Below are 27,590 nucleotides of genomic sequence, written 5' to 3' on the forward strand. Positions count from 1 at the left end.
TGGCCTATCAGGCACTCAGCCACAAGTGACATCACAACCACAAACTCCACCCACATCACCAGCACTGGCCTATCAGGCACTCAGCCACAAGTGACATCACTACCACAAACTCCACCAACATCACCAGCACTGGCCTATCAGGCACTCAGCCACAAGTGACATCACAAACACAAACTGCACCCACATCACCAGCACTGGCCTATCAGCCACTGAGCCACAAGTGACATCACAACCACAAACTCCACCCACATCACCAGCACTGGCCTATCAGGCACTCAGCCACAACTGACATCACAAACACAAACTGCAGCCACATCACCAGCACTGGCCTATCAGGCACTGAGCCACAAGTGACATCACAAACACAAACTCCACCCACAGGACCAGCACTGGCCTATCAGGCACTGAGCCACAAGTGACATCACAACCACAAACTCCACCCACATCACCAGCACTGGCCTATCAGGCACTGAGCCAGAAGTGACCTCATAACTACAAACTGCAGGCACAGGACCAGCACCGGCCTATCAGGCACTGAGCCACAAGTGACATCACAAACACAAACTGCACCCACATCACCAGCACTGGCATATCAGGCACTCAGCCACAAGTGACATCACAACCACAAACTGCAGCCACATCACCAGCACTGGCCTATCAGGCACTGAGCCACAAGTGACATCACAACCACAAACTCCACCCACATCACCAGCACTGGCCTATCAGGCACTCAGCCACAAGTGACATCACAAACACAAACTGCAGCCACATCACCAGCACTGGCCTATCAGGCACTGAGCCACAAGTGACATCACAACCACAAAATGCACCCACAGGACCAGCACTGGCCTATCAGGCACTGAGCCTCAAGTGACCTCACAAATATAAACTCCACCCACATCACCAGCACTGGCCTATCAGGCACAGAGCCACAAGTGACATCACAACCACAAACTCCACCCACAGGACCAGCACGGGCCTATCAGGCACTATGCCACAAGTGACATCACAACCACAAACTGCACCCACAGGACCAGCACTGGCCTATCAGGCACTGAGACACAAGTGACATCACAAACACAAACTGCAGCCACATCACCAGCACTGGCCTATCAGGCACTCAGCCACAAGTTACATCATAACTAAAAACTGCAGCCATGTGACCAGCACTGCCCTATCAGGCACTGAGCCACAAGTGACATCACAAACACAAACTCCACCCACAGGACTAGTACTGGCCTATCAGGCACTGAGCCACAAGTGACTTCAGAAACACAAACTGCACCCACATCACCAGCACTGGCCTATCAGGCACTGAGCCACAAGCGACCTCATAACTAAAAATTGCAGCCATGTGACCAGCAATGGCCTGTCAGGCACTGAGCCACAAGTCACATCATAACCACAAACTCCACCCACAGGACCAGCAATGGCCTGTCAGGCACTGAGCCACAAGTGACATCACAAACACAAACTGCACCCACATCACCAGTACTGGCCTATCAGGCACTGAGCCACAAGTGACATCACAACCACAAACTGCAGCCACATCACCAGCACTGCCCTGTCAGGCACTGAGCCACAAGTGACATCACAAACACAAACTGCAGCCACGTCACCAGCACTGGCCTATCAGGCACTCAGCCACAAGTGACATCACAAATATAAACTCCACCCACATCACCAGCACTGGCCTATCAGGCACTCAGCCACAAGTGACATCACAACCACGTACTGCAGCCACGTCACCAGCACTGGCCTATCAGGCACTCAGCCACAAGTGACATCATAACTAAAAACTGCAGCCATGTGACCAGCACTGGCCTATAAGGCACTGAGCCACAAGTGACATCACTACCACAAACTGCAGCCACGTCACCAGCACTGGCCTATCAGGCACTCAGCCACAAGTGACATCACAACCACAAACTGCAGCCATGTGAACAGCACTGGCCTGTCAGGCACAGAGCCACAAGTGACATCACAAACACAAACTGCACCCACATCACCAGCACTGGCCTATCAGGCACTCAGCCACAAGTGACATCACAAACACAAACTCCACCCACAGGACCAGCACTGGCCTATCACGCACTGAGCCTCAAGTGACATCACAAACACAAACTGCAGCCACATCACCAGCACTGGCCTATCAGGCACTGAGCCACAAGTGACATCACAACCACAAACTCCACCCACATCACCAGCTCTGGCCTATCAGGCACTGAGCCACAAGTGACCTCAAAACTACAAACTGCACCCACGTGACCAGCACTGGCCTATCAGGCATTCAGCCACAAGTGACCTCATAACTAAAAACTACAGCCATGTGACCAGCACTGGCCTATCAGGCACTCAGCCACAAGTGACATCACAAACACAAACTGCACCCACAGGACAAACACTGGCCTATCAGGCACTGAGCCACAAGTGACATCACAAACAAACTGCACACACAGGACAAACACTGGCCTATCAGGCACTCAGCCACAAGTGACATCACAACCACAAACTCCACCCACAGGACCAGCACTGGCCTATCAGGCACTGAGCCACAAGTGACATCACAAACACAAAACGCACCCACATCACCAGCACTGGCCTATCAGGCACTGAGCCACAAGTGACATCACAACCACAAACTGCAGCCACATCACCAGCACTGGCCTATCAGGCACTGAGCCACAAGTGACATCACAAACACAAACTGCAGCCACATCACCAGCACTGGCCTATCAGGCACTGAGCAAGAAGTCACATCACAAACACAAACTGCAGCCAGATCACCAGCACTGGCCTATCAGGCACTCAGCCACAAGTGACATCACAAACACAAACTCCACCCACAGGACCAGCACTGGCCTATCAGGCACTGAGCCACAAGTGACATCACAAACACAAACTGCAGCCACATCACCAGCACTGGCCTATCAGGCACTGAGCCACAAGTGACCTCATAACTAAAAACTGCAGGCACAGGACCAGCACCGGCCTATCAGGCACTCAGCCACAAGTGACATCACAACCACAAACTGCAGCCACATCACCAGCACTGGCCTATCAGGCACTGAGCCACAAGTGACATCACAAACACAAACTGCAGCCACATCACCAGCACTGGCCTATCAGGCACTGAGCAAGAAGTCACATCACAAACACAAACTGCACCCACATCACCAGCACTGGCCTATCAGGCACTCAGCCACAAGTGACATCACAAACACAAACTCCACCCACAGGACCAGCACTGGCCTATCACGCACTGAGCAAGAAGTCACATCACAAACACAAACTGCAGCCAGATCACCAGCACTGGCCTATCAGGCACTGAGCCACAAATGACCTCATAACTAAAAACTGCAGTCATGTGACCAGCACTGGCCTATCAGGCACTGAGCCGCAAGTGACATCACAACCACAAAATGCAGCCATGTGACGAGCACTAGCCTATCAGGCACTCAGCCACAAGTGACATTACAAACACAAAATGCAGCCACATACCCAGCACTGGCCTATCAGGCACTCAGCCACAAGTGACATCACAACCACAAACTGCACCCACATCACCAGCACTGGCCTATCAGGCACTCAGCCACAAGTGACATCACTACCACAAACTGCACCCACGTGACCAGCACTGGCCTATCAGGCACTGAGCCACAAGTGACATCACTACCACAAACTCCACCCACATCACCAGCACTGGCCTATCAGGCACTGAGCCAGAAGTGACCTCATAACTACAAACTGCAGGCACAGGACCAGCACCGGCCTATCAGGCACTGAGCCACAAGTGACATCACAAACACAAACTGCACCCACATCACCAGCACTGGCCTATCAGGCACTCAGCCACAAGTGACATCACAACCACAAACTGCAGCCATGTGACCAGCACTGGCATATCAGGCACTCAGCCACAAGTGACATCACAACCACAAACTGCAGCCATGTGACCAGCACTGGCCTATCAGGCACTGAGCCTCAAGTGACCTCACAAATATAAACTCCACCCACATCACCAGCACTGGCCTATCAGGCACAGAGCCACAAGTGACATCACAAACACAAACTCCACCCACAGGACCAGCACGGGCCTATCAGGCACTATGCCACAAGTGACATCACAAACACAAACTGCACCCACAGGACCAGCACTGGCCTATCAGGCACTCAGCCACAAGTGACATCACAACCACAAACTGCAGCCACATCACCAGCACTGGCCTATCAGGCACTCAGCCACAAGTTACCTCATAACTAAAAAATGCAGCCATGTGACCAGCACTGCCCTATCAGGCACTGAGCCACAAGTGACATCACAAACACAAACTCCACCCACAGGACTAGTACTGGCCTATCAGCCACTGAGCCACAAGTGACATCACAAACACAAACTGCACCCACATCACCAGCACTGGCCTATCAGCCACTGAGCCACAAGTGACATCACAACCACAAACTGCAGCCACAGGACCAGCACTGGCCTATCAGGCACTCAGCCACAAGTGACATCACAACCACAAACTGCAGCCACGTCACCAGCACTGGCCTATCAGGCACTGAGCCACAAGTGATATCACAAACACAAAATGCAGCCACACCACCAGCACTGGCCTATCAGGCAGTGAGACACAAGTGACATCACAAACACAAACTGCACACACAGGACCAGCACAGGCCTATCAGGCACTGAGCCACAAGTGACATCACAACCACAAACTGCACCCACAGGACAAACACTGGCCTATCAGGCACTCAGCCACAAGTGACATCACAAACACAAACTGCACCCACCTGACCAGCACTGGCCTATCAGGCACTGAGCCACAAGTGACATCACAACCACATACTGCAGCCACGTCACCAGCACTGGCCTATCAGGCACTCAGCCACAAGTGACATCACAAACACAAACTGCACCCACATCACCAGCACTGGCCTATCAGGCACTGAGCCACAAGTGACTTCAGAAACACAAACTGCACCCACATCACCAGCACTGGCCTATCAGGCACTGAGCCACAAGCGACCTCATAACTGAAAATTGCAGCCATGTGACAAGCATTGGCCTATCAGGCACTGAGCCACAAGTGACATCATAACCACAAACTCCACCCACAGGACCAGCACTGTCCTATCAGGCACTGAGCCACAAGTGACCTCACAACCACAAACTCCACCCACAGGACCAGCACTGGCCTGTCAGGCACTGAGCCACAAGTCACATCACAACCACAAAGTGCAGTTACATCACCAGCACTGGCCTATCAGGCACTGAGCCACAAGCGACCTCATAACTAAAAACTGCAGCCATGTGACCAGCACTGGCCTATCAGGCACTGAGCCACAAGTGACATCACTACCACAAACTGCAGCCACATCACCAGCACTGGCCTATCAGGCACTCAGCCACAAGTGACATCACAAACACAAACTCCACCCACATCACCAGCACTGGCCTATCAGGCACTCAGCCACAAGTGACATCACAACCACAAACTCCACCCACATCACCAGCACTGGCCTATCAGGCACTCAGCCACAAGTGACATCACAAACACAAACTCCACCCACATCACCAGCACTGGCCTATCAGGCACTCAGCCACAAGTGACATCATAACTAAAAACTGCAGCCATATGACCAGCACTGGCCTATCAGGCACTCAGCCACAAGTTACCTCATAACTAAAAACTGCAGCCATGTGACCAGCACTGCCCTATCAGGCACTGAGCCACAAGTGACATCACAAACACAAACTGCAGCCACATCACCAGCACTGGCCTATCAGGCACTGAGCCACAAGTGACATCACAAACACAAACTCCACCCACAGGACCAGCACTGGCCTATCACGCACTGAGCAAGAAGTCACATCACAAACACAAACTGCAGCCAGATCACCAGCACTGGCCTATCAGGCACTCAGCCACAAGTGACATCATAACTAAAAATTGCAGTCATGTGACCAGCACTGGCCAATCAGGCACTGAGCCGCAAGTGACATCACAACCACAAAATGCAGCCATGTGACGAGCACTGGCCTATCAGGCACTCAGCCACAAGTGACATTACAAACACAAAATGCAGCCACAGGACCAGCACTGGCCTATCAGGCCCTCAGCCACAAGTGACATCACAACCACAAACTCCACCCACATCACCAGCACTGGCCTATCAGGCACTCAGCCACAAGTGACATCACAAACACAAAATGCACCCACGTGACCAGCACTGGCCTATCAGGCACTGAGCCACAAGTGACATCACAAACACAAACTGCACCCACGTCACCAGCACTGGCCTATCAGGCACTCAGCCACAAGTGACATCACAACCACATACTGCAGCCACGTCACCAGCACTGGCCTATCAGGCACTGAGCCAGAAGTGACATCATAACTAAAAACTGCAGCCATGTGACCAGCACTGGCCTATCAGGCACTGAGCCACAAGTGACATCACTACCACAAACTCCACCAACATCACCAGCACTGGCCTATCAGGCACTCAGCCACAAGTGACATCACAAACACAAAATGCACCCACATCACCAGCACTGGCCTACCAGGCACTCAGCCACAAGTGACATCACAAACACAAACTGCAGCCACATCACCAGCACTGGCCTATCAGGCACTGAGCCACAAGTGACATCACAAACACAAACTCCACCCACAGGACCAGCACTGGCCTATCAGGCACTGAGCCACAAGTGACATCACTACCACAAACTCCACCCACATCACCAGCACTGGCCTATCAGGCACTGAGCCACAAGTGACCTCATAACTACAAACTGCAGGCACAGGACCAGCACCGGCCTATCAGGCACTGAGCCACAAGTGACTTCAGAAACACAAACTGCACCCACATCACCAGCACTGGCCTATCAGGCACTGAGCCACAAGCGACCTCATAACTAAAAATTGCAGCAATGTGACAAGCATTGGCCTATCAGGCACTGAGCCACAAGTGACATCATAACCACAAACTCCACCCACAGGACCAGCACTGTCCTATCAGGCACTGAGCCACAAGTGACCTCACAACCACAAACTCCACCCACAGGACCAGCAATGGCCTGTCAGGCACTGAGCCACAAGTCACATCACAACCACAAAGTGCAGTTACATCACCAGCACTGGCCTATCAGGCACTGAGCCACAAGCGACCTCATAACTAAAAACTGCAGCCATGTGACCAGCACTGGCCTATCAGGCACTGAGCCACAAGTGACATCACTACCACAAACTCCACCAACATCACCAGCACTGGCCTATCAGGCACTCAGCCACAAGTGACATCACAAACACAAACTCCATCCACATCACCAGCACTGGCCTATCAGGCACTGAGCCACAAGTGACATCACAACCACAAACTCCACCCACATCACCAGCACTGGCCTATCAGGCACTGAGCCACAAGTGACATCACAAACACAAACTCCACCCACATCACCAGCACTGGCCTATCACGCACTGAGCAAGAAGTCACATCACAAACACAAACTGCAGCCACATCACCAGCACTGGCCTATCAGGCACTGAGCCACAAATGACCTCATAACTAAAAACTGCAGTCATGTGACCAGCACTGGCCAATCAAGCACTGAGCCGCAAGTGACATCACAACCACAAAATGCCGCCATGTGACGAGCACTGGCCTATCAGGCACTCAGCCACAAGTGACATTACAAACACAAAATGCAGCCAAAGGACCAGCACTGGCCTATCAGGCACTCAGCCACAAGTGACATCACAACCACAAACTCCACCCACATCACCAGCACTGGCCTATCAGGCACTCAGCCACAAGTGACATCACAACCACAAACTGCACCCACAGGACAAACACTGGCCTATCAGGCACTCAGCCACAACTGACATCACAACCACAAACTGCACCCACAGGACAAACACTGGCCTATCAGGCACTCAGCCACAAGTGACATCACAAACACAAACTGCACCCACATCACCAGCACTGGCCTATCAGGCACTGAGCCACAAGTGACATCACAAACACATACTGCAGCCACGTCACCAGCACTGCCCTATCAGGCACTGAGCCAAAAGTGACATCACAAACACAAACTCCACCCACAGGACCAGCACTGGCCTATCACGCACTGAGCCACAAGTGACATCACAAACACAAACTGCAGCCACATCACCAGCACTGGCCTATCAGGCACTGAGCCACAAGTGACATCACAACCACAAACTCCACCCACATCACCAGCTCTGGCCTATCAGGCACTCAGCCACAAGTGACCTCATAACTACAAACTGCAGCCACATGACCAGCACTGGCCTATCAGGCACTGAGCCACAAGTGACCTCATAACTAAAAACTACAGCCATGTGACCAGCACTGGCCTATCAGGCACTGAGCCACAAGTGACATCACAACCACAAACTGCACCCACAGGACAAACACTGGCCTATCAGGCACTGAGCCACAAGTGACATCACAACAACAAACTGCACACACAGGACAAACACTGGCCTATCAGGCACTCAGCCACAAGTGACATCACAACCACAAACTGCACCCACAGGACAAACACTGGCCTATCAGGCACTGAGCCACAAGTGACATCACAAACACAAACTGCAGACACATCACCAGCACTGGCCTATCAGGCACTCAGGCACAAGTGACAGCACAAACACAAACTGCAGCCATGTCACCAGCACTGGCCTATCAGGCACTCAGCCACAAGTGACTTCACAACCACAAACTGCAGTCACAGGAACAGCACTGGCCTATCAGGCACTCAGCAACAAGTGACATCACAACCACAAACTGCAGCCACGTGACCAGCACTGGCCTATCAGGCACTGAGCCACAAGCGACCTCATAACTAAAAACTGCAGCCATGTGACCAGCACTGGCCTATCAGGCACTGAGCCACAAGTGACATCACAAACACAAACTGCAGCCACATCACCAGCACTGGCCTATCAGGCACTGAGCCACAAGTGACATCACAAACACAAACTCCACCCACATCACCAGCACTGGCCTATCAGGCACTGAGCCACAAGTGACATCACAAACACAAACTCCACCCACATCACCAGCACTGGCCTATCAGGCACTCAGCCACAAGTGACATCATAACTAAAAACTGCAGGCACAGGACCAGCACCGGCCTATCAGGCACTCAGCCACAAGTGACATCACAACCACAAACTGCACCCACATCACCAGCACTGGCCTATCACGCACTGAGCAAGAAGTCACATCACAAACACAAACTGCAGCCAGATCACCAGCACTGGCCTATCAGGCACTCAGCCACAAGTGACATCATAACTAAAAATTGCAGTCATGTGACCAGCACTGGCCAATCAGGCACTGAGCCGCAAGTGACATCACAACCACAAAATGCAGCCATGTGACGAGCACTGGCCTATCAGGCACTGAGCCACAAGTGACATTACAAACACAAAATGCAGCCACAGGACCAGCACTGGCCTATCAGGCACTCAGCCACAAGTGACATCACAACCACAAACTCCACCCACATCACCAGCACTGGCCTATCAGGCACTCAGCCACAAGTGACATCATAACTAAAAACTGCAGCCATGTGACCAGCACTGCCCTATCAGGCACTGAGCCACAAGTGACATCATAACCACAAACTCCACCCACAGGACCAGCACTGTCCTATCAGGCACTGAGCCACAAGTGACCTCACAACCACAAACTCCACCCACAGGACCAGCAATGGCCTGTCAGGCACTGAGCCACAAGTCACATCACAACCACAAAGTGCAGTTACATCACCAGCACTGGCCTATCAGGCACTGAGCCACAAGCGACATCACAACCACAAACTGCAGCCATGTGACCAGCACTGGCCTATCAGGCACTGAGCCACAAGTGACATCACAAACACAAACTGCACCCACATCACCAGCACTGGCCTATCAGGCACTCAGCAACAAGTGACATCACAAACACAAACTCCACCCACAGGACCAGCACTGGCCTATCACGCACTGAGCAAGAAGTCACATCACAAACACAAACTCCACCCACATCACCAGCACTGGCCTATCAGGCACTGAGCCACAAATGACCTCATAACTAAAAACTGCAGTCATGTGACCAGCACTGGCCAATCAGGCACTGAGCCGCAAGTGACATCACAACCACAAAATGCCGCCATGTGACGAGCACTGGCCTATCAGGCACTCAGCCACAAGTGACATTACAAACACAAAATGCAGCCACAGGACCAGCACTGGCCTATCAGGCACTCAGCCACAAGTGACATCACAAACACAAACTCCACCCACATCACCAGCACTGGCCTATCAGGCACTCAGCCACAAGTGACATCACTACCACAAACTGCACCCTCGTGACCAGCACTGGCCTATCAGGCACAGAGCCACAAGTGACATCACAAACACAAACTGCACCCACGTCACCAGCACTGGCCTATCAGGCACTCAGCCACAAGTGACATCACAAATATAAACTCCACCCACATCACCAGCACTGGCCTATCAGGCACTCAGCCACAAGTGACATCACAAACACAAACTGCAGCCATGTGAACAGCACTGGCCTATCAGGCACTGAGCCACAAGTGCCATCACAAACACAAACTGCAGCCACAGCACCAGCACTGGCCTATCAGGCACTGAGCCAAAAGTGACATCACAAACACAAAATGCACCCACATCACTAGCTCTGGCCTATCAGGCACTCAGCCACAAGTGACATCACAAACACAAACTCCACCCACATGACCAGTACTGGCCTATCAGGCACTGAGCCACAAGTGACATCACAACCACAAACTGCACCCACAAGACCAGCACCGCCCTATCACGCACTATGCCACAAGTGACATCACAACCACAAACTGCAGCCACATCACCAGCACTGGCCTATCAGGCACTCAGCCACAAGTGACATCATAACTAAAAACTGCAGCCATGTGACCAGCACTGGCCTATCAGGCACTGAGCCACAAATGACCTCACAACCACAAACTGCAGCCACAGCACCAGCACTGGCCTATCAGGCACTCAGCCACAAGTCACATCAGAACCACAAACTGCACCCACATCACCAGCACTGGCCTTTCAAGCACTGCGCCACAAGTGACATCACAAACACAAACTGCAGCCACATCAGCAGCACTGGCCTATCAGGCACTGAGCCACAAGTGACATCACAAACACAAACTGGAAACATGTGACCAGCACTGGCCTATCAGGCACTGAGCCTCAAGTGACATCACAACCACAAACTGCAGCCACATACCCAGCACTGGCCTATCAGGCACTGAGCCACAAGTGACATCACAAACACAAACTGCAGCCGCATCACCAGCACTGGCCTATCAGGCACTGAGACACAAGTGACATCACAAACACAAACTGCAGCCACATCACCAGCACTGGCCTATCAGGCACTGAGCCACAAGTGACATCACAAACACAAACTCCACCCACAGGACCAGCAATGGCCTGTCAGGCACTGAGCCACAAGTGACATCACAACCAAAAATGCAGCCATGTGACCAGCACTGGCCTATCAGGCACTGAGCCACAAGTGACAACACAACCACAAACTGCAGCCACATCACCAGCACTGGCCTATCAGGCACTCAGCCACAAGTGACATCACAACCACAAACTGCAGCCACAACACCAGCACTGGCCTATCAGCCACTGAGCCACAAGTGACATCACAAACACAAACTGCACCCACATCACCAGCACTGGCCTATCAGGCACAGAGCCACAAGTGACATCACAACCACAAACTGCACCCACATCACCAGCACTGGCCTATCAGGCACTCAGCCACAAGTGACATCACAAACACAAACTGCAGCCACAGCACCAGCACTGGCCTATCAGGCACTGAGCCACAAGTGACATCACAACCACAAACTGCACCCACATCACCAGCACTGGCCTATCAGGCACTCAGCCACAAGTGACATCACAAACACAAACTGCAGCCACATCACCAGCACTGGCCTATCAGGCACTCAGCCACAAGTGACATCATAACTAAAAACTGCAGCCATGTGACCAGCACTGGCCTATCAGGCACTGAGCCACAAGCGATCTCATAACTAAAAACTGCAGCCATGTGACCAGCACTGGCCTATCAGGCACTGAGCCACAAGTGGCATCACAAACACAAACTGCAGCCACATCACCAGCACTGGCCTATCAGGCACTGAGCCACAAGTGACATTACAAACACAAACTCCACCCACAGGACCAGCACTGGCCTATCACGCACTGAGCAAGAAGTCACATCACAAACACAAACTGCAGCCAGATCACCAGCACTGGCCTATCAGGCCCTCAGCCACAAGTGACATCATAACTAAAAATTGCAGTCATGTGACCAGCCCTGGCCAATCAGGCACTGAGCCGCAAGTGACATCACAACCACAAAATGCAGCCATGTGACGAGCAATGGCCTATCAGGCACTCAGCCACAAGTGACATTACAAACACAAAATGCAGCCACAGGACCAGCACTGGCCTATCAGGCACTCAGCCACAAGTGACATCACTACCACAAACTGCACCCACGTGACCAGTACTGGACTATCAGGCACTCAGCCACAAGTGACATCACAAACACAAACTCCACCCACATCACCAGCACTGGCCTATCAGGCACTCAGCCACAAGTGACATCACAAACACAAACTGCACCCACAGGACCAGCAATGGCCTGTCAGGCACTGAGCCACAAGTGACATCACAACCACAAAGTGCAGTCACATCACCAGCACTGGCCTATCAGGCACTGAGCCACAAGTGACAACACAACCACAAACTGCAGCCACATCACCAGCACTGGCCTATCAGGCACTCAGCCACAAGTGACATCACAAACACAAACTGCAGCCACATCACCAGCGCTGGCCTATCAGGCACTGAGCCACAAGTGACATCACAAACACAAACTGCAGCCATGTGACCAGCACTGGCCTATCAGGCACTGAGCCACAAGTGACATCACAAACACAAACTGCAGCCACATCACCAGCACTGGCCTATCAGGCACTGAGCCACAAGTGACCTCACAACCACAAACTCCACCCACATCACCAGCACTGGCCTATCAGGCACTCAGCCACAAGTGACATCATAACTAAAAACTGCAGCCATGTGACCAGCACTGCCCTATCAGGCACTGAGCCACAAGTGACATCACAAACACAAACTGCACCCACATCACCAGCACTGGCCTATCAGGCACTGAGCCACAAGTGACATCATAACCACAAACTCCACCCACAGGACTAGTACTGGCCTATCAGGCACTGAGCCACAAGTGACATCACAACCACAAACTGCACCCACAGGACAAACACTGGCCTATCAGGCACTCAGCCACAAGTGACATCACAAACACAAACTGCACCCACCTGACCAGCACTGGCCTATCAGGCACTGAGCCACAAGTGACATCACAACCACATACTGCAGCCACGTCACCAGCACTGGCCTATCAGGCACTGAGCCAGAAGTGACATCACAAACACAAACTGCACCCACATCACCAGCACTGGCCTATCAGGCACTGAGCCACAAGTGACATCACAAACACAAACTGCACCCACATCACCAGCACTGGCCTATCAGGCACTGAGCCACAAGCGACCTCACAACCACAAACTCCACCCACAGGACCAGCAATGGCCTGTCAGGCACTGAGCCACAAGTCACATCACAACCACAAAGTGCAGTTACATCACCAGCACTGGCCTATCAGGCACTGAGCCACAAGCGACCTCATAACTAAAAACTGCAGCCATGTGACCAGCACTGGCATATCAGGCACTGAGCCACAAGTGACATCACTACCACAAACTCCACCAACATCACCAGCACTGGCCTATCAGGCACTCAGCCACAAGTGACATCACAAACACAAACTCCACCCACATCACCAGCACTGGCCTATCAGGCACTGAGCCACAAGTGACATCACAAACACAAACTGCAGCCACATCACCAGCACTGGCCTATCAGGCACTGAGCCACAAATGACCTCATAACTAAAAACTGCAGTCATGTGACCAGCACTGGCCAATCAAGCACTGAGCCGCAAGTGACATCACAACCACAAAATGCCGCCATGTGACGAGCACTGGCCTATCAGGCACTCAGCCACAAGTGACATTACAAACACAAAATGCAGCCAAAGGACCAGCACTGGCCTATCAGGCACTCAGCCACAAGTGACATCACAACCACAAACTCCACCCACATCACCAGCACTGGCCTATCAGGCACTCAGCCACAAGTGACATCACAACCACAAACTGCACCCACAGGACAAACACTGGCCTATCAGGCACTCAGCCACAACTGACATCACAACCACAAACTGCACCCACAGGACAAACACTGGCCTATCAGGCACTCAGCCACAAGTGACATCACAAACACAAACTGCACCCACATCACCAGCACTGGCCTATCAGGCACTGAGCCACAAGTGACATCACAAACACATACTGCAGCCACGTCACCAGCACTGCCCTATCAGGCACTGAGCCAAAAGTGACATCACAAACACAAACTCCACCCACAGGACCAGCACTGGCCTATCACGCACTGAGCCACAAGTGACATCACAAACACAAACTGCAGCCACATCACCAGCACTGGCCTATCAGGCACTGAGCCACAAGTGACATCACAACCACAAACTCCACCCACATCACCAGCTCTGGCCTATCAGGCACTCAGCCACAAGTGACCTCATAACTACAAACTGCAGCCACATGACCAGCACTGGCCTATCAGGCACTGAGCCACAAGTGACCTCATAACTAAAAACTACAGCCATGTGACCAGCACTGGCCTATCAGGCACTCAGCCACAAGTGACATCACAACCACAAACTGCACCCACAGGACAAACACTGGCCTATCAGGCACTGAGCCACAAGTGACATCACAACAACAAACTGCACACACAGGACAAACACTGGCCTATCAGGCACTCAGCCACAAGTGACATCACAACCACAAACTGCACCCACAGGACCAGCACTGGCCTATCAGGCACTGAGCCACAAGTGACATCACAAACACAAACTGCAGCCACATCACCAGCACTGGCCTATCAGGCACTGAGCCACAAGTGACATCACAAACACAAACTCCACCCACAGGACCAGCACTGGCCTATCAGGCACTGAGCCACAAGTGACATCACAACCACAAACTGCACCCACATCACCAGCACTGGCCTATCAGGCACTCAGCCACAAGTGACATCATAACTAAAAACTGCAGCCACATCACCAGCACTGGCCTATCAGGCACTCAGCCACAAGTGACATCACAAACACAAACTGCAGCCATGTGACCAGCACTGGCATATCAGGCACTCAGCCACAAGTGACATCACAAACACAAACTCCACCCACAGGACCAGCACTGGCCTATCAGCCACTGAGCCTCAAGTGACATCACAACCACAAACTCCACCCACATCAGCAGCACTGGCCTATCAGGCACTGAGCCACAAGTGACATCACAAACACAAACTCCACCCACATCACCAGCACTGGCCTATCAGCCACTGAGCCACAAGTGACATCACAACCACAAACTCCACCCACAGGACCAGCACTGGCCTATCAGGCACTGAGCCACAAGTGACATCACAAACACAAACTGCACCCACATCACCAGCACTGGCCTATCAGGCACTGAGCCACAAGTGGCCTCACAAACACAAACTGCAGCCACATCACCAGCACTGGCCTATCATGCACTGAGCCACAAGTGACATCACAATCACAAACTGCACCCACAGGACAAACACTGGCCTATCAGGCACTGAGCCACAAGTGACATCACAAACACAAACTGCACCCACATCACCAGCACTGGCCTATCAGGCACTGAGCCACAAGTGACCTCATAACTAAAAACTGCAGCCATGTGACCAGCACTGTCCTATCAGGCACTGAGCCACAAGTGACCTCACAACCACAAGCTGCAGCCACATCACCAGCACTGGCCTATCAGGCCCTCAGCCACAAGTGACATCACAACCACAAACTGCAGCCACAGGACCAGCACTGGCCTATCAGGCACTCAGCCACAAGTGACATCACAAACACAAACTCCACCCACAGGACCAGCACTGGCCTATCAGCCACTCAGCCACAAGTGACCTCATAACTAAAAACTGCAGCCATGTGACCAGCACTGGCCTATCAGGCACTGAGCCACAAGTGACATCACAAACACAAACTGCAGACACATCACCAGCACTGGCCTATCAGGCACTCAGGCACAAGTGACAGCACAAACACAAACTGCAGCCATGTCACCAGCACTGGCCTATCAGGCACTCAGCCACAAGTGACTTCACAACCACAAACTGCAGTCACAGGAACAGCACTGGCCTATCAGGCACTCAGCAACAAGTGACATCACAACCACAAACTGCAGCCACGTGACCAGCACTGGCCTATCAGGCACTGAGCCACAAGCGACCTCATAACTAAAAACTGCAGCCATGTGACCAGCACTGGCCTATCAGGCACTGAGCCACAAGTGACATCACAAACACAAACTGCAGCCACATCACCAGCACTGGCCTATCACGCACTGAGCAAGAAGTCACATCACAAACACAAACTGCAGCCAGATCACCAGCACTGGCCTATCAGGCACTCAGCCACAAGTGACATCATAACTAAAAATTGCAGTCATGTGACCAGCACTGGCCAATCAGGCACTGAGCCGCAAGTGACATCACAACCACAAAATGCAGCCATGTGACGAGCACTGGCCTATCAGGCACTCAGCCACAAGTGACATTACAAACACAAAATGCAGCCACAGGACCAGCACTGGCCTATCAGGCACTCAGCCACAAGTGACATCACAACCACAAACTCCACCCACATCACCAGCACTGGCCTATCAGGCACTCAGCCACAAGTGACATCATAACTAAAAACTGCAGCCATGTGACCAGCACTGCCCTATCAGGCACTGAGCCACAAGTGACATCACAAACACAAACTCCACCCACAGGACTAGTACTGGCCTATCAGGCACTGAGCCACAAGTGACTTCAGAAACACAAACTGCACCCACATCACCAGCACTGGCCTATCAGGCACTGAGCCACAAGCGACCTCATAACTGAAAATTGCAGCCATGTGACAAGCATTGGCCTATCAGGCACTGAGCCACAAGTGACATCATAACCACAAACTCCACCCACAGGACCAGCACTGTCCTATCAGGCACTGAGCCACAAGTGACCTCACAACCACAAACTCCACCCACAGGACCAGCAATGGCCTGTCAGGCACTGAGCCACAAGCCACATCACAACCACAAAGTGCAGTTACATCACCAGCACTGGCCTATCAGGCACTGAGCCACAAGCGACATCACAACCACAAACTGCAGCCATGTGACCAGCATTGGCCTATCAGGCACTGAGCCACAAGTGACATCACAAACACAAACTGCACCCACATCACCAGCACTGGCCTATCAGGCACTCAGCAACAAGTGACATCACAAACACAAACTCCACCCACAGGACCAGCACTGGCCTATCACGCACTGAGCAAGAAGTCACATCACAAACACAAACTCCACCCACATCACCAGCACTGGCCTATCAGGCACTGAGCCACAAATGACCTCATAACTAAAAACTGCAGTCATGTGACCAGCACTGGCCAATCAGGCACTGAGCCGCAAGTGACATCACAACCACAAAATGCCGCCATGTGACGAGCACTGGCCTATCAGGCACTCAGGCACAAGTGACATTACAAACACAAAATGCAGCCACAGGACCAGCACTGGCCTATCAGGCACTCAGCCACAAGTGACATCACAAACACAAACTCCACCCACATCACCAGCACTGGCCTATCAGGCACTCAGCCACAAGTGACATCACTACCACAAACTGAACCCTCGTGACCAGCACTGGCCTATCAGGCACAGAGCCACAAGTGACATCACAAACACAAACTGCACCCACGTCACCAGCACTGGCCTATCAGGCACTCAGCCACAAGTGACATCACAAATATAAACTCCACCCACATCACCAGCACTGGCCTATCAGGCACTCAGCCACAAGTGACATCACAAACACAAACTGCAGCCATGTGAACAGCACTGGCCTATCAGGCACTGAGCCACAAGTGCCATCACAAACACAAACTGCAGCCACAGCACCAGCACTGGCCTATCAGGCACTGAGCCAAAAGTGACATCACAAACACAAAATGCACCCACATCACTAGCTCTGGCCTATCAGGCACTCAGCCACAAGTGACATCACAAACACAAACTCCACCCACATGACCAGTACTGGCCTATCAGGCACTGAGCCACAAGTGACATCACAACCACAAACTGCACCCACAAGACCAGCACCGCCCTATCACGCACTATGCCACAAGTGACATCACAACCACAAACTGCAGCCACATCACCAGCACTGGCCTATCAGGCACTCAGCCACAAGTGACATCATAACTAAAAACTGCAGCCATGTGACCAGCACTGGCCTATCAGGCACTGAGCCACAAATGACCTCACAACCACAAACTGCAGCCACAGCACCAGCACTGGCCTATCAGGCACTCAGCCACAAGTCACATCAGAACCACAAACTGCACCCACATCACCAGCACTGGCCTTTCAAGCACTGCGCCACAAGTGACATCACAAACACAAACTCCACCCACATCACCAGCACTGGCCTATCAGGCACTGAGCCACAAGTGACATCACAAACACAAACTGGAAACATGTGACCAGCACTGGCCTATCAGGCACTGAGCCTCAAGTGACATCACAACCACAAACTGCAGCCACATCACCAGCACTGGCCTATCAGGCACTGAGACACAAGCGACCTCATAACTAAAAACTGCAGCCATGTGACCAGCACTGGCCTATCAGGCACTGAGCCACAAGTGACATCACAAACACAAACTGCAGCCGCATCACCAGCACTGGCCTATCAGCCACTGAGACACAAGTGACATCACAAACACAAAATGCACCCACATCACCAGCACTGGCCTATCAGGCACTGAGCCACAAGTGACATCACAAACACAAACTCCACCCACAGGACCAGCAATGGCCTGTCAGGCACTGAGCCACAAGTGACATCACAACCAAAAATGCAGCCATGTGACCAGCACTGGCCTATCAGGCACTGAGCCACAAGTGACAACACAACCACAAACTGCAGCCACATCACCAGCACTGGCCTATCAGGCACTATGCCACAAGTGACATCACAAACACAAACTGCAGCCACAACACCAGCACTGGCCTATCAGCCACTGAGCCACAAGTGACATCACAACCACAAACTGCACCCACAGCACCAGCACTGGCCTATCAGGCACAGAGCCACAAGTGACATCACAACCACAAACTGCACCCACATCACCAGCACTGGCCTATCAGGCACTCAGTCACAAGTGACATCACAAACACAAACTGCAGCCACAGCACCAGCACTGGCCTATCAGGCACTGAGCCACAAGTGACATCACAACCACAAACTGCACCCACATCACCAGCACTGGCCTATCAGGCACTCAGCCACAAGTGACATCACAAACACAAACTGCAGCCACATCACCAGCACTGGCCTATCACGCACTGAGCAAGAAGTCACATCACAAACACAAACTGCAGCCAGATCACCAGCACTGGCCTATCAGGCACTCAGCCACAAGTGACATCATAACTAAAAATTGCAGTCATGTGACCAGCACTGGCCAATCAGGCACTGAGCCGCAAGTGACATCACAACCACAAAATGCAGCCATGTGACGAGCACTGGCCTATCAGGCACTCAGCCACAAGTGACATTACAAACACAAAATGCAGCCACAGGACCAGCACTGGCCTATCAGGCACTCAGCCACAAGTGACATCACAACCACAAACTCCACCCACATCACCAGCACTGGCCTATCAGGCACTCAGCCACAAGTGACATCATAACTAAAAACTGCAGCCATGTGACCAGCACTGCCCTATCAGGCACTGAGCCACAAGTGACATCACAAACACAAACTCCACCCACAGGACTAGTACTGGCCTATCAGGCACTGAGCCACAAGTGACTTCAGAAACACAAACTGCACCCACATCACCAGCACTGGCCTATCAGGCACTGAGCCACAAGCGACCTCATAACTGAAAATTGCAGCCATGTGACAAGCATTGGCCTATCAGGCACTGAGCCACAAGTGACATCATAACCACAAACTCCACCCACAGGACCAGCACTGTCCTATCAGGCACTGAGCCACAAGTGACCTCACAACCACAAACTCCACCCACAGGACCAGCAATGGCCTGTCAGGCACTGAGCCACAAGCCACATCACAACCACAAAGTGCAGTTACATCACCAGCACTGGCCTATCAGGCACTGAGCCACAAGCGACATCACAACCACAAACTGCAGCCATGTGACCAGCATTGGCCTATCAGGCACTGAGCCACAAGTGACATCACAAACACAAACTGCACCCACATCACCAGCACTGGCCTATCAGGCACTCAGCAACAAGTGACATCACAAACACAAACTCCACCCACAGGACCAGCACTGGCCTATCACGCACTGAGCAAGAAGTCACATCACAAACACAAACTCCACCCACATCACCAGCACTGGCCTATCAGGCACTGAGCCACAAATGACCTCATAACTAAAAACTGCAGTCATGTGACCAGCACTGGCCAATCAGGCACTGAGCCGCAAGTGACATCACAACCACAAAATGCCGCCATGTGACGAGCACTGGCCTATCAGGCACTCAGGCACAAGTGACATTACAAACACAAAATGCAGCCACAGGACCAGCACTGGCCTATCAGGCACTCAGCCACAAGTGACATCACAAACACAAACTCCACCCACATCACCAGCACTGGCCTATCAGGCACTCAGCCACAAGTGACATCACTACCACAAACTGAACCCTCGTGACCAGCACTGGCCTATCAGGCACAGAGCCACAAGTGACATCACAAACACAAACTGCACCCACGTCACCAGCACTGGCCTATCAGGCACTCAGCCACAAGTGACATCACAAATATAAACTCCACCCACATCACCAGCACTGGCCTATCAGGCACTCAGCCACAAGTGACATCACAAACACAAACTGCAGCCATGTGAACAGCACTGGCCTATCAGGCACTGAGCCACAAGTGCCATCACAAACACAAACTGCAGCCACAGCACCAGCACTGGCCTATCAGGCACTGAGCCAAAAGTGACATCACAAACACAAAATGCACCCACATCACTAGCTCTGGCCTATCAGGCACTCAGCCACAAGTGACATCACAAACACAAACTCCACCCACATGACCAGTACTGGCCTATCAGGCACTGAGCCACAAGTGACATCACAACCACAAACTGCACCCACAAGACCAGCACCGCCCTATCACGCACTATGCCACAAGTGACATCACAACCACAAACTGCAGCCACATCACCAGCACTGGCCTATCAGGCACTCAGCCACAAGTGACATCATAACTAAAAACTGCAGCCATGTGACCAGCACTGGCCTATCAGGCACTGAGCCACAAATGACCTCACAACCACAAACTGCAGCCACAGCACCAGCACTGGCCTATCAGGCACTCAGCCACAAGTCACATCAGAACCACAAACTGCACCCACATCACCAGCACTGGCCTTTCAAGCACTGCGCCACAAGTGACATCACAAACACAAACTCCACCCACATCACCAGCACTGGCCTATCAGGCACTGAGCCACAAGTGACATCACAAACACAAACTGGAAACATGTGACCAGCACTGGCCTATCAGGCACTGAGCCTCAAGTGACATCACAACCACAAACTGCAGCCACATCACCAGCACTGGCCTATCAGGCACTGAGACACAAGCGACCTCATAACTAAAAACTGCAGCCATGTGACCAGCACTGGCCTATCAGGCACTGAGCCACAAGTGACATCACAAACACAAACTGCAGCCGCATCACCAGCACTGGCCTATCAGCCACTGAGACACAAGTGACATCACAAACACAAAATGCACCCACATCACCAGCACTGGCCTATCAGGCACTGAGCCACAAGTGACATCACAAACACAAACTCCACCCACAGGACCAGCAATGGCCTGTCAGGCACTGAGCCACAAGTGACATCACAACCAAAAATGCAGCCATGTGACCAGCACTGGCCTATCAGGCACTGAGCCACAAGTGACAACACAACCACAAACTGCAGCCACATCACCAGCACTGGCCTATCAGGCACTATGCCACAAGTGACATCACAAACACAAACTGCAGCCACAACACCAGCACTGGCCTATCAGCCACTGAGCCACAAGTGACATCACAACCACAAACTGCACCCACAGCACCAGCACTGGCCTATCAGGCACAGAGCCACAAGTGACATCACAACCACAAACTGCACCCACATCACCAGCACTGGCCTATCAGGCACTCAGTCACAAGTGACATCACAAACACAAACTGCAGCCACAGCACCAGCACTGGCCTATCAGGCACTGAGCCACAAGTGACATCACAACCACAAACTGCACCCACATCACCAGCACTGGCCTATCAGGCACTCAGCCACAAGTGACATCACAAACACAAACTGCAGCCACATCACCAGCACTGGCCTATCAGGCACTCAGCCACAAGTGACATCATAACTAAAAACTGCAGCCATGTGACCAGCACTGGCCTATCAGGCACTGAGCCACAAGCGATCTCATAACTAAAAACTGCAGCCATGTGACCAGCACTGGCCTATCAGGCACTGAGCCACAAGTGGCATCACAAACACAAACTGCAGCCACATCACCAGCACTGGCCTATCAGGCACTGAGCCACAAGTGACATCACAAACACAAACTCCACCCACAGGACCAGCACTGGCCTATCACGCACTGAGCAAGAAGTCACATCACAAACACAAACTGCAGCCAGATCACCAGCACTGGCCTATCAGGCCCTCAGCCACAAGTGACATCATAACTAAAAATTGCAGTCATGTGACCAGCACTGGCCAATCAGGCACTGAGCCACAAGTGACATCACAACCACAAAATGCAGCCATGTGACGAGCAATGGCCTATCAGGCACTCAGCCACAAGTGACATTACAAACACAAAATGCAGCCACAGGACCAGCACTGGCCTATCAGGCACTCAGCCACAAGTGACATCACTACCACAAACTGCACCCACGTGACCAGTACTGGCCTATCAGGCACTCAGCCACAAGTGACATCACAAACACAAACTCCACCCACATCACCAGCACTGGCCTATCAGGCACTCAGCCACAAGTGACATCACAAACACAAACTGCACCCACAGGACCAGCAATGGCCTGTCAGGCACTGAGCCACAAGTGACATCACAACCAAAAATGCAGCCATGTGACCAGCACTGGCCTATCAGGCACTGAGCCACAAGTGACAACACAACCACAAACTGCAGCCACATCACCAGCACTGGCCTATCAGGCACTCAGCCACAAGTGACATCACAAACACAAACTGCAGCCACATCACCAGCGCTGGCCTATCAGGCACTGAGCCACAAGTGACATCACAAACACAAACTGCAGCCATGTGACCAGCACTGGCCTATCAGGCACTGAGCCACAAGTGACATCACAAACACAAACTGCAGCCACATCACCAGCACTGGCCTATCAGGCACTGAGCCACAAGTGACCTCACAACCACAAACTCCACCCACATCACCAGCACTGGCCTATCAGGCACTGAGCCACAAGTGACATCACAAACACAAACTGCAGCCACATCACCAGCACTGGCCTATCAGGCACTGAGCCACAAGTGACATCACAAACACAAACTGCAGCCACATCACCAGCACTGGCCTATCAGGCACTCAGCCACAAGTGACATCATAACTAAAAACTGCAGCCATGTGACCAGCACTGCCCTATCAGGCACTGAGCCACAAGTGACATCACAAACACAAACTGCACCCACATCACCAGCACTGGCCTATCAGGCACTGAGCCACAAGTGACATCATAACCACAAACTCCACCCACAGGACTAGTACTGGCCTATCAGGCACTGAGCCACAAGTGACTTCAGAAACACAAACTGCACCCACATCACCAGCACTGGCCTATCAGGCACTGAGCCACAAGCGACCTCATAACTAAAAATTGCAGCCATGTGACCAGCACTGCCCTATCAGGCACTGAGCCACAAGTGACATCATAACCACAAACTCCACCCACAGGACCAGCACTGTCCTATCAGGCACTGAGCCACAAGTGACCTCACAACCACAAACTCCACCCACAGGACCAGCAATGGCCTGTCAGGCACTGAGCCACAAGTCACATCACAACCACAAAGTGCAGTTACATCACCAGCACTGGCCTATCAGGCACTGAGCCACAAGCGACCTCATAACTAAAAACTGCAGCCATGTGACCAGCACTGGCCAATCAGGCACTGAGTCGCAAGTGACATCACAACCACAAAATGCCGCCATGTGACGAGCACTGGCCTATCAGGCACTCAGCCACAAGTGACATTACAAACACAAAATGCAGCCAAAGGACCAGCACTGGCCTATCAGGCACTCAGCCACAAGTGACATCACAACCACAAACTCCACCCACATCACCAGCACTGGCCTATCAGGCACTCAGCCACAAGTGACATCACAACCACAAACTGCACCCACAGGACAAACACTGGCCTATCAGGCACTCAGCCACAAGTGACATCACAAACACATACTGCAGCCTCGTCACCAGCACTGGCCTATCAGGCACTGAGCCACAAGTGACATCACAAACACAAACTCCACCCACAGGACCAGCACTGGCCTATCAGGCACTGAGCCACAAGTGACCTCATAACTAAAAACTGCAGCCATGTGACCAGCACTGGCCTATCAGGCACTGAGCCACAAGTGACATCACAACCACAAACTGCAGCCACATCACCAGCACTGGCCTATCAGGCACTCAGGCACAAGTGACAGCACAAACACAAACTGCAGCCATGTCACCAGCACTGGCCTATCAGGCACTGAGCCACAAGTGACATCACAAACACAAACTGCACCCACATCACCAGCACTGGCCTATCAGGCACTGAGCCACAAGTGACATCACAACCACAAACTCCACCCACATCACCAGCACTGGCCTATCAGGCACTCAGCCACAAGTGACATCATAACTAAAAACTGCAGGCACAGGACCAGCACCGGCCTATCAGGCACTCAGCCACAAGTGACATCACAACCACAAACTGCACCCACATCACCAGCACTGGCCTATCACGCACTGAGCAAGAAGTCACATCACAAACACAAACTGCAGCCAGATCACCAGCACTGGCCTATCAGGCACTCAGCCACAAGTGACATCATAACTAAAAATTGCAGTCATGTGACCAGCACTGGCCAATCAGGCACTGAGCCGCAAGTGACATCACAACCACAAAATGCAGCCATGTGACGAGCACTGGCCTATCAGGCACTCAGCCACAAGTGACATTACAAACACAAAATGCAGCCACAGGACCAGCACTGGCCTATCAGGCACTGAGCCACAAGTGACATCACAACCACAAACTCCACCCACATCACCAGCACTGGCCTATCAGGCACTCAGCCACAAGTGACATCATAACTAAAAACTACAGCCATGTGACCAGCACTGGCCTATCAGGCACTGAGCCACAAGTGACATCACAACCACAAACTGCACCAACATCACCAGCACTGGCCTATCAGGCACTGAGCCACAAGTGACCTCACAACCACAAACTCCACCCACATCACCAGCACTGGCCTATCAGGCACTGAGCCACAAGTGACATCACAAACACAAACTGCAGCCACATCACCAGCACTGGCCTATCAGGCACTGAGCCACAAGCGACATCACAACCACAAACTCCACCCACAGGACCAGCACGGGCCTATCAGGCACTATGCCACAAGTGACATCACAAACACAAACTGCACCCACAGGACCAGCACTGGCCTATCAGGCACTCAGCCACAAGTGACATCACAAACACAAACTGCAGCCACATCACCAGCACTGGCCTATCAGGCACTCAGCCACAAGTTACCTCATAACTAAAAACTGCAGCCATGTGACCAGCACTGCCCTATCAGGCACTGAGCCACAAGTGACTTCAGAAACACAAACTGCACCCACATCACCAGCACTGTCCTATCAGGCACTGAGCCACAAGTGACCTCACAACCACAAACTCCACCCACAGGACCAGCAATGGCCTGTCAGGCACTGAGCCACAAGTCACATCACAACCACAAACTGCAGTTACATCACCAGCACTGGCCTATCAGGCACTGAGCCACAAGCGACATCACAACCACAAACTGCAGCCATGTGACCAGCACTGGCCTATCAGGCACTGAGCCACAAGTGACATCACAACCACAAACTGCACACACAGGACAAACACTGGCCTATCAGGCACTCAGCCACAAGTCACATCACAACCACAAACTGCAGCCATGTGACGAGCACTGGCCTATCAGGCACTCAGCCACAAGTGACATTACAAACACAAAATGCAGCCACAGGACCAGCACTGGCCTATCAGGCACTGAGCCACAAGTGACATCACAACCACAAACTCCACCCACATCACCAGCACTGGCCTATCAGGCACTCAGCCACAAGTGACATCACTACCACAAACTGCACCCTCGTGACCAGCACTGGCCTGTCAGGCACAGAGCCACAAGTGACATCACAAACACAAACTGCACCCACGTCACCAGCACTGGCCTATCAGGCACTCAGCCACAAGTGACATCACAAATATAAACTCCACCCACATCACCAGCACTGGCCTATCAGGCACTCAGCCACAAGTGACATCACTACCACAAACTGCACCCACATCACCAGCACTGGCCTATCAGGCACTGAGCCACAAGTGACATCACAACCACATACTGCAGCCACGTCACCAGCACTGCCCTATCAGGCACTGAGCCACAAGTGACATCACAAACACAAACTCCACCCACATCACCAGCACTGGCCTATCAGGCACTCAGCCACAACTGACATCACAACCACAAACTGCACTCACATCACCAGCACTGGCCTATCAGGCACTCAGCCACAAGTGACATCACAACCACAAACTGCAGCCACATCACCAGCACTGGCCTATCAGGCACTGAGCCACAAGTGACATCACAACAACAAACTGCACACACAGGACAAACACTGGCCTATCAGGCACTCAGCCACAAGTGACATCACAACCACAAACTGCACCCACAGGACCAGCACTGGCCTATCAGGCACTGAGCCACAAGTGACATCACAACCACAAACTCCACCCACATCACCAGCACTGGCCTATCAGGCACTCAGCCACAAGTGACATCATAACTAAAAACTGCAGGCACAGGACCAGCACCGGCCTATCAGGCACTCAGCCACAAGTGACATCACA

The sequence above is a fragment of the Apteryx mantelli genome, chromosome 22 (assembly GCF_036417845.1).
Source record: "Apteryx mantelli isolate bAptMan1 chromosome 22, bAptMan1.hap1, whole genome shotgun sequence".
NCBI lineage: Eukaryota > Metazoa > Chordata > Aves > Apterygiformes > Apterygidae > Apteryx > Apteryx mantelli.